At 33.2% G+C, this 9,060-nt stretch overlaps 1 long non-coding RNA gene across 2 annotated transcripts in view; it reads right to left on the bottom strand.

Annotated features, from left to right (window-relative positions):
* Positions 1–5,498: 5,498 nt before the first annotated feature.
* LOC107441641 (uncharacterized) overlaps positions 5,499–9,060 on the bottom strand; it is a 52,848-nt gene continuing 49,286 nt past the window's right edge. For both annotated transcript variants that reach the window (XR_011638226.1, XR_011638225.1), the window contains exon 8: positions 5,499–7,145. This is a non-coding gene — a long non-coding RNA (uncharacterized lncRNA). The remainder of the gene's footprint in view (positions 7,146–9,060) is intronic.

The following is a 9,060-nucleotide window of genomic DNA, read 5'->3' as shown; positions in this document are numbered from 1 at the left end:
ATTTTCAATAATGTACTAGACACAGTAATATCTCAATTAGATACACGTTTTATTGGTATGAGTGCAGTCTGTCATATATTCGATTTTCTAACACCAACATTTTTATTACATGTTGATGAAGCAACTTTATTACAAAAGTGTGACGAATTCCAAAGAAAATATTCAGATATAATAGGCCCTAGTTTTTCACTTCAATTTATTAATATTTACCACCTAGTTTTACCTCAACTAACTTAAGCACGGACTGTTCACCAATTATGTAAAGAAATAATGAGCAAATATGGAGTGCTAGAATGCGACCTAACGGAAGTATTTACAGCAATGTTATTATTCTTTACAATTCCTGTCACTTCTGCAGCAGCTGAAAGGTCATTTAGCAAATTAAAAATAATAAAAAATTATTTAAGAAATAATATGGGCCAAACTCGACTCCGACATTTATCGCTAATAGCAATTGAAAACAAAACCGCATCAAGCCTGGATTTAAACGAAGTCATTGATACTTTTGCGAAAACTGAAGCTAGGAAAAAATTGTAAATATTATTGTTATTTAGTCAGTTGGTAGGCCCGACCTTTATATAATAAACCCTTGAATCTTCTCTATTTCGTTTTATTAGCCAAACCTACACCAAGTATTAATTGTAATTTATGTTGTTACTGTTTAATATTTTTATTACCTGCCCTGCAGTGCACAAAAAAGAGCTTAAGTAGCTTAGCATTTTTCATGTATTTGTATATTTTACATTTTTATTTGATAAAACCTAATCAGTTTAAATAGCAGTGTGGCCCCATTTTTTAATTTGTCCCAGGGCCCTTGGTTACCTAGCTACGCCACTGGTCGGCAGAAATAAATACAAACATGTATTAAGATTATTTTGTACGAAAATAAATTGTCTTAAGGTATGATTAATTTTTTCTCTGTATAATTATAGTAAATACCAAAACAGTATGAATATTAACATTTAATCTTTAGAAACATATTTATTCATATTGTCAGTGCAATTTACGTTGCGTTTTAGAATTTTGAAATTTTTCACTTATGCGCCTCTTTCACTTTTGCGCTTTTTTCTCTTGGTCCCTTACACCGGTGCATAAGTGAGAGTTTACTGTATTTTTCAGTCTGTGCTAGTTTTTAAATTATCACTGGTTCGATTATTGATCAAAGAAAGTAGTTTCGAAAAATAACCATATTATTAATTATAGCAGGGTCAAGTGTCAAGAGAAAGGTAGTGCGTTCGAGTATTTTTTTTAAGAGCGGGTAAAATACTATTCAAATTGTAGCAGGTTCTAATCCGATAGATAGTAGTTTCGAGTAACAATAAGAAAATTGGGTTTGAATGTTGATTGATAAACTTGTTTTTTAAAACTGATGCGTGTTCGAATAACTGATAAAAACATAGTGAGTTCAAATGCTTAATTAAAAGACTGGTTTTAAGAGCTGGTCAAATAATAGCAGGTTCGAGTATAGATTTTAAAAAAAATAGCGGATTCGAACACTGATCAAAAAGAGCCGGGTTATAAAACTTATCAAATTATGGAAGATTAGAGTGCAGCTAAAGCAGGAGAGTTCAAGTCTTGATCGAAATAAATTGCGATCGAAAACAGTTTTTCAGTTAGCGAGTTCGATTAAAAAATAATGAGTTCGGAAACTGTTCAAATGCTAGTGGGTTTAGGAATTAGTAAAAAAAAAATTGGGTTCGAAATCATTTTAATGATAACCGATTTGGGTACCGATAAAAATTTTGTTAGGGCAGGTATTTGTGAATCAGGTATTTATTATCAAAATAGAGTGGTTTTGGATACTGTTCCAATAAATAGGCCGAATACCGATTAAAGACTATTAGTATAAAAAGAAACCTGTTATAAAAACTCATCGAATAACAGTCTAGTTGTGATAAAAAAATAAATAGGTACAAAAACTTTACAAATAGCTATTTTAAAAAAATATGATCTAAAAGTGTCAAATGCTAGGGGGTTTGAGTAACAATAAAAAATGGGTTCAAAAATTTTTTATGAAATTATAGTAGTTTCGCATACCGATAAAAAGATAGTGGATTTGACAATTTCGAAGTGACAAGTTCGAGTGCTGATTTAGGGACAGATTTCGATAGCTGATAAAATAATTGCAAGTTGGAGGATCCGCAGAAAGTTGGCGGTTACAAGTTTTGATCAAACGAGAATGGATTCGAAAATTGTTTTAATGATAGCCAATTCGAGTACCGATAAAAAGATGGCGAGTTTGAGTATTGGTTCAGAAACTAGTTTAAAAAACTGATCAAATTACAGTGGGTCCCAGTACCGATAAAAGAGAGTGGTTCGAGATTTTTTTTTTTAAAAAAAGGTTCAAAATTTGGTCATATAGTAGAGGGATTTGGTACCGAAGAAAAGTTAATAGGTTCGAGTACAGGTTAAACGAATTGGTAATTGGTTATAAAAATTAAGTTATAGCAGATTCAAGCACCGAGAGAAGAATAGTTGATTTGAACATTGATGTAATTATAGCAGAATTTCGTTACGATAGAAATATAGTGGGCACGAAAACAATTCTCTTGATATAAGTTCGAGTATTGTAATAATAATATAAAACCTTTTTCATTTACCCCATACTTTTCTATCGGTATTCAAGCCTGCTACAAATTAATCAGTTACTAAAATTCAGTCTGTTTTGACAAATAGTGGAGTTGTCTTTTAGTTGGTTGGTTAATAAACTATTATTAAAACAGTTTTCAAACCTTTTCTTAATTAAATCATTTATCTTTCCATCGATACATCAATCTGCTATAATTTATATAACTCTACCAGCCTTAGTGAATATTTTAACTTACTAGAGTTAATCACATATATTCCTGCTGTAACTTGAGTAGTCTTCAACCTGACTTTTTAAAACTGGAATTCATACTATTGCTTTAATCGATACCTTAACTTGCTGCAATTTTAATAGTTTTTGAACCCAATCTTGACTGAAACCTAATATTTTTCTATCCCAAATAATTATAATGGTTATTGAACCTACAATCAGGGAGCGTAGCCAAAACTTTCAACAAAAGATAGTACTTTTTAGGTACTAAAAGAATATTTTTTTAGCTCTATATACATTAACTAAATATTAATTCTTAACGCGGTCATGTAAAGTCTTTGATAACTAGTTTCTGACAAAGAACTCTTTTTCTTGATTGTATTAGCTATTATAAAAAGATCAAGAGGTTCTTCGGTTCGATATCAGAGGGTGGAAAATGAAGCCTGAAATTGAGAATATCTTGCGAAATGCAACAGAGTTGCACACGAGAGAGCAACAGTCTCACCGAACTCAGCTCAGCATATGCAATCCCGCAAGTAATTTATCAGACTTGTAAAATGATTGTCGCTTTCATACGCTACGGACCGACGGTGCGCCGAAATGGATTATGGTTGAATGAAATGTGAAAACATTGAATAGAAAAATATGAAAACCACGCTTTTGGCCATTGCGTGGCGAAAATCGACATGGTAAAGGAGAAAAAATATCTCATTTTCGAAAAGGGTAAATTAAGCACTTTTTAATAACACTCAATAAAAAGCACCCTTAAAAAACGCTACGCACCATGATAGTATAATCAGTATTCAAGGGCAAAGGTAGTAGATCTCATTATTACCGAATCCTTTATATTTTTACCAGACTCCTTAGTTAGGTTTTCTCAGTCTACTTTATTGTTTACATAATCTACTACTAATTTAATCATTGCTGGAATCTATTTGCTTTTTGTTACCAGGGATAAACTATGATAATTAGGCAGTCTCTGAAAAGGGTAACAGTGTAAATTACAATATTGGTGACATTAAAATTGATGAGATATTGGTGAAATTAATTCTCTTTGTAACTAAGACCTTTGCCTCAGCTGTCTTAGAATTATTAAAGAATTTGTAATAATACATTTTAGTACTAATCGGTTTTAAAATTTACTAAAATCGGAGAGTTGTAATTAACCTAGCTTTTTTAAATATAAGGTAACCAGGCTAAATAAGCTTCAGTTTACAAAACACTGATGTCTCAGTTTATCCTTGCACGCAATGACATTTACTTGCTGTACGCAAATTTAGCATGCGATAACTTTACATAGATAACGTATTTTTCTATATTTCCCTTTGAATTTATTTAATATAACATATTTACCATTGCTAATTTTAACTATTGTTTTCAGCATTATCTTACTGAAATTGCATGTCTTACTCCAGAGCACCACTTCCTTTTAGCGAAGATACTTTTCCTCCATAACCTGTCCCCTTTACCAAATTTTTTCTAAATTAAATTTAACAATATAGTCTAACTCAGGGGTCCCCAACCCTATGCCCGCTGCTTGTGATGAAATATTTCAGTTTTCCATTTCCCCATAAAATGCTATGCAAGTACATACATAAGTACGCTAGCTCAGTAAAGGTAAAGTACTTGATAGATTTCTAGATAAATCAAATATTTTTAGATCTAAGAAATCCTCTTTGGCTAACAGATTTGTCTTTCACAACGGACATAACAGAAAAATTAAATAATTAAAATTTAGAGCTGAAGGGAATGGACAAACATATAGCAAGAATGATAGGGGCTATAAACTCATTCAGAGCTCTAGTTTTGTGGATATCACATTTGAAAATGAAGTCTCTTGTGCATTTTCCGTGCATGATCAATTTGAAAAGCGCTTTTAACAGTTTAATATCATCGAGATATTTGATTACATATTTTGTAAATCCTTTTACCAACCAAATAAACGTGACCGCACTAGCTACACACATTTCAGAATTTCTTCAAGTAAGGCGAGAAGTGGAGATAGAAATTTTGGATCTTCAGAATGACATTATCCTCAAAACTATTATATCAGATGAGAAATTCTGGAATATAGTTGTCAGAAATGAATTTCATTCTTAAAAAGAGCAACATATATAATAAAGTCGTTTTTTGGTTCCACTTACTTGTGTGAATCACTGCTTTCGACAATAAATATCATAAAATCAAAATATAGATTCCGACTTACAGATGAATACCTTGATGATTGCTTGCGAGCAGGAATTTCACATCATTCTCCCAATTATGAAGCGCTGGCCAGTGAAATGCAATGCCAAAGATCACATTGACTGTATTTTATATATTTTATAAATAATTTTTATACTTCGTATGGTTTGAAAAAGCAATTTAGTAATCATTTATTTTACACAAGAATATTAATACTAATTATATTCCTAAGTTAAATTAATTTTTAAAATTAAATTTTTTGCGCATTGTATGTAGTGTGTATTATTACCCATGTCTATCAACTATAAATTTATCTTAAAAAAATAAATGGTGCCCGCCATTCGACCAATATTGTGATATTTGCTCTTAGGTACAAAAAGGTTGGAGACCCCTGGTCTAACTTTATTAAATACGTCTAAAAAACAATTACTTTCCTATTCAGCAATTAATAAAAGCAATTATAAAAACAATTATTTCCTATTAAAATGTTATTTTTCGGTTGTAAAAATGAAACACACACGAAATAATCTTTTAATTACATCACTGGCTTAGCATATTCATATTAAATATAACCTAAAGAGGAATGGGATTTAACATTGAGCCTTTTCTAGTCAATAATAAGATTACTGTTATATATTAATACAGTTCATTTTTTTGCATCATATCACTAACATATAGAGTATAAAACAGTAAAAGAAAATTTTCTAAAAGTATGATTCGGGTAGATTTCTTCAAAGACGGTTTGAAATCGACTTATCTTCTCTATTTATCAGATCGTCAATGGAGAGTGCTTGAGACAAAGTCCAAACTAAGCAGGATGGTTGGTTCAACTGCGAATAGGTTTAGAGGCATTGTTGAAAGTATTACGTCACATCATTTTCTGGAGGTTGATTTTTAAATATGTACCGGTGAGGAAACTTGGCAATAATGATCCTCCACTCACAATAGATTAACTCTATGCTATCGTCAGAGCTCTATAATCAGGTAAGGCGCCGGGTGGAAATTTTCGGAGATATCTTCTATATCAATCGTCATTGGCACCTGGAGTTCTTCAATAAATGACTGAAAGTGGGAACTTTTCAAAAAATAATGGAAAATTTATGGTCGCCCTTATTGGTAAATTAAAGATAGATCCAAGATTGCCTGAATGCTGCAGGCTCATCTCCCTTCTCTTGGTCTGGGGCAAGATTCTCGACAAATTGCTTGCCAAGAGACTAGTCTATTATCTCGAATCTACAAGTTAATTGATCCGGGAGAGGACGGATAGCACACTCCAATGCTTAGTAGACTTTGTTACATCATCCGAGCAGGAAAATAAGCACACAATTGGGGTGGCTCTGGGCATTAAGAATGCCTTTAATTACGCCTTAACTGGGCAATTCTCTAAATCGAACTGAATAAGATTGAGCTTCCACACAATATACTTTTATTTTCAACTTTGTGGAAGATAGACAATCACCAGAAAGATTATTTATATGGGAGTTCCGCAGGGCCCGTCGTTTGTTCCGATACTCTGGTTGGTCCTGGTATACACAGTTTTTCATCGGCTTTTAACTATCAACTTTACTTCTTTTAGGGATTTTAATTCTCAGAATAATTATCGCTTTTGCAGACAATCTTCTTTTAACTAAGCACTTTACTTTATATCGATTTGATCAATTACCAATCGCATTCTCAATGAACTTAGAGCCTGGGCCAAGCCACACAAACTAAATTTCAGCGAACATAAAACCAATATGATCACTTTCCCGAAATGCATTGGTCAGGTTACGATGCTGCCATATTAATTGTTTGAAATTTGTCAACAGGGAAAATACTTTTTCACCTTGCTCTTGAATCTGTCCTTTCTTCTTCAGCTCTTATCTATAATTGTATGGGTGCCTCTGACAGACTGCTGCGAAGTGAGAAGTATGATGGACAAGTGGAGCTGTAGGATGTCCAGGACCTGATCTAAGCATTCTTGGAACATGGATGGACATGAATAAAATCAACAGACCTTAAGTCACTTCCTAATTGCATAAGTAAAAATGAGTGATTGCATGTAGTAAACCATTAATTTTGCATATGATACTACAGTCTTTTCTGACCACTTCTTGTTAAATTTTCATTTGTGTTGTTAACGTATCAAACTCTTCCACAGATTTGACTCCTCTTGTGACAGACCCTGTAACAAAAAGTACATTTTTAATATCTTTTCATAACCTATTACTACAGTTATTTAAATCGAAACTATTGTCAAAAGAGTTATGATTTTTTTCCAACTACTTACTCGAATGTTTGAAAATGAGCAACGATTGTTTGCTTTGTTGCGCTGAAGATTTTCTAAATCATTTGAAGGCGTACTTAGAACTTGTGAATTTATAGTGAAAAATTATGCATAGCTTGTGCTGCGAATTCTCGCAATAGCTCTCCTGCGCATGTTGTTTTGGTGCGACTGCAGCGCCATTCTTCAATAGAAGTTGATGTTAATATCTCGATCTGAGAGCAAGCGCATTTTTAGCTCCGTAAATGATTGAAATTTAATTGTTAATCCATTTTGCTTGTGTTTTCTAATTCCGTTATTATTAAAGTGATTGTCTATAAAACAAGTTAGAGTCTTTTATGACTGAGCAAATTGATATTTATTACCTACAGTGGCAGTCCTGGAGAACGGGGTAAGTAGAACTTACCTTGATTAATAGAGAATAAGTTTTTATCAGTTTTTGCTTAAAAATTGACAGCTTGTTTCATCTATTACTTTTTATGTACGGGTGAAGTAATGAAAGTTTTTGGTTGAGAAGAAAACTTTTTGAGGTAGGTACTTTTTTTTACGTCGCACTAGAGCTGCACGATGGGCTATTGGCGAAGGTCTGGGAAACATTCCTGAGGATGATCCGAGGACATGCCATCACAATTTTGATCCTCTGCAGAGGAGATGGCTCCCCTGCTTTGGTTGCCCAACGACCTGCGCGTGAAGTCGAATACTTTACGGTAGAACAGTTTAACGAGGACCGATATCCGCACATCCTCGATCCCTACGCAGGCTGATTAAATTGGTCACCCACCCGCTTACCACCCTATACCGCGCACCCACCAGTGATGCTCGACTTTGGTGTTCTACTGGGAACCGTGTCTTTACGATCAGTCCACTGCGGGACAACATTTTGAGGAAAAGTTCAAACTAAAAAAAATTAGGAAAAATTCATCGTTGCGCATTGGGATAATGGTGTCGTAATATGGATTAATGCTTGTGTGTTGTAATTTTTTGGCTTGTAGGTAAAAAATTTACTAAATTTTCTGCTACCCACAAATTTTTTAACGAGTTTTTTTGATGGGTGAATGATTTCTTGGCATGGATTAATGAATGGAGAGGAAATTCAAACTTCTGGTTTTTTGGTTAAAAATTAGCAAAATTTAATCTTGGTGATAACTTTGTTTTTGAAATTGGGCTAAGGAAATGGTCGAGTGAGCTAACGAATTTTTTAACTAGACTAAGGAATCAGTTTTAATATCTGAGATTGTACTTAAAACTAGCTTAGATTTGTTAAAGTTTAAGAAAAAATAATTTTAGCCGAAATTATTTTGGGCAGGTTGTTTATCGTTGGTAAAAAATATCTGAAATAAGTCAATGTGAAGGAGGAAAGATTTAATCTATTAATTTTTATTAAAACGTTTACATTTGTTTTGGTCACAATCACTTTTCTAACACGAGGGATAACCATTTTTTGTAATGGACTAATGCTTGAAGACAAAATTAAAGATTATGTTATCTAGGTTAAAAATCAGATAAACTCACTTTTGCCTTAAATTTTGTTTAAGTGATTAGCTATCGTGAGCTAATGATTTCCTACTAACGCTACGTTTTGAAGCAGATTTTCAAATTGTGTTTATCAACTTCTCAAAAACTCTTTTTTGACAAAACTTTTTTTGCACGTTTCCTACCTTCAACAGCTGGCTTATTCACTTGAATTATGAGGGTCGCAGTGGCTCGGGGAATAGAGTTCTTGCCACCCAGTCGGGTGTTGTAGTAGATTTGATTCCCAGCGATTTCTGCTTCCGGCACAGATGTAATATGCTCAATAGCAGACTGTTCTTGGGGT

The sequence above is a fragment of the Parasteatoda tepidariorum genome, chromosome X1, assembly GCF_043381705.1.
Source record: "Parasteatoda tepidariorum isolate YZ-2023 chromosome X1, CAS_Ptep_4.0, whole genome shotgun sequence".
Lineage (NCBI taxonomy): Eukaryota > Metazoa > Arthropoda > Arachnida > Araneae > Theridiidae > Parasteatoda > Parasteatoda tepidariorum.
Note: the sequence above shows the minus strand (reverse complement) of the source record. Positions and strands in the feature narration are given on the sequence as shown.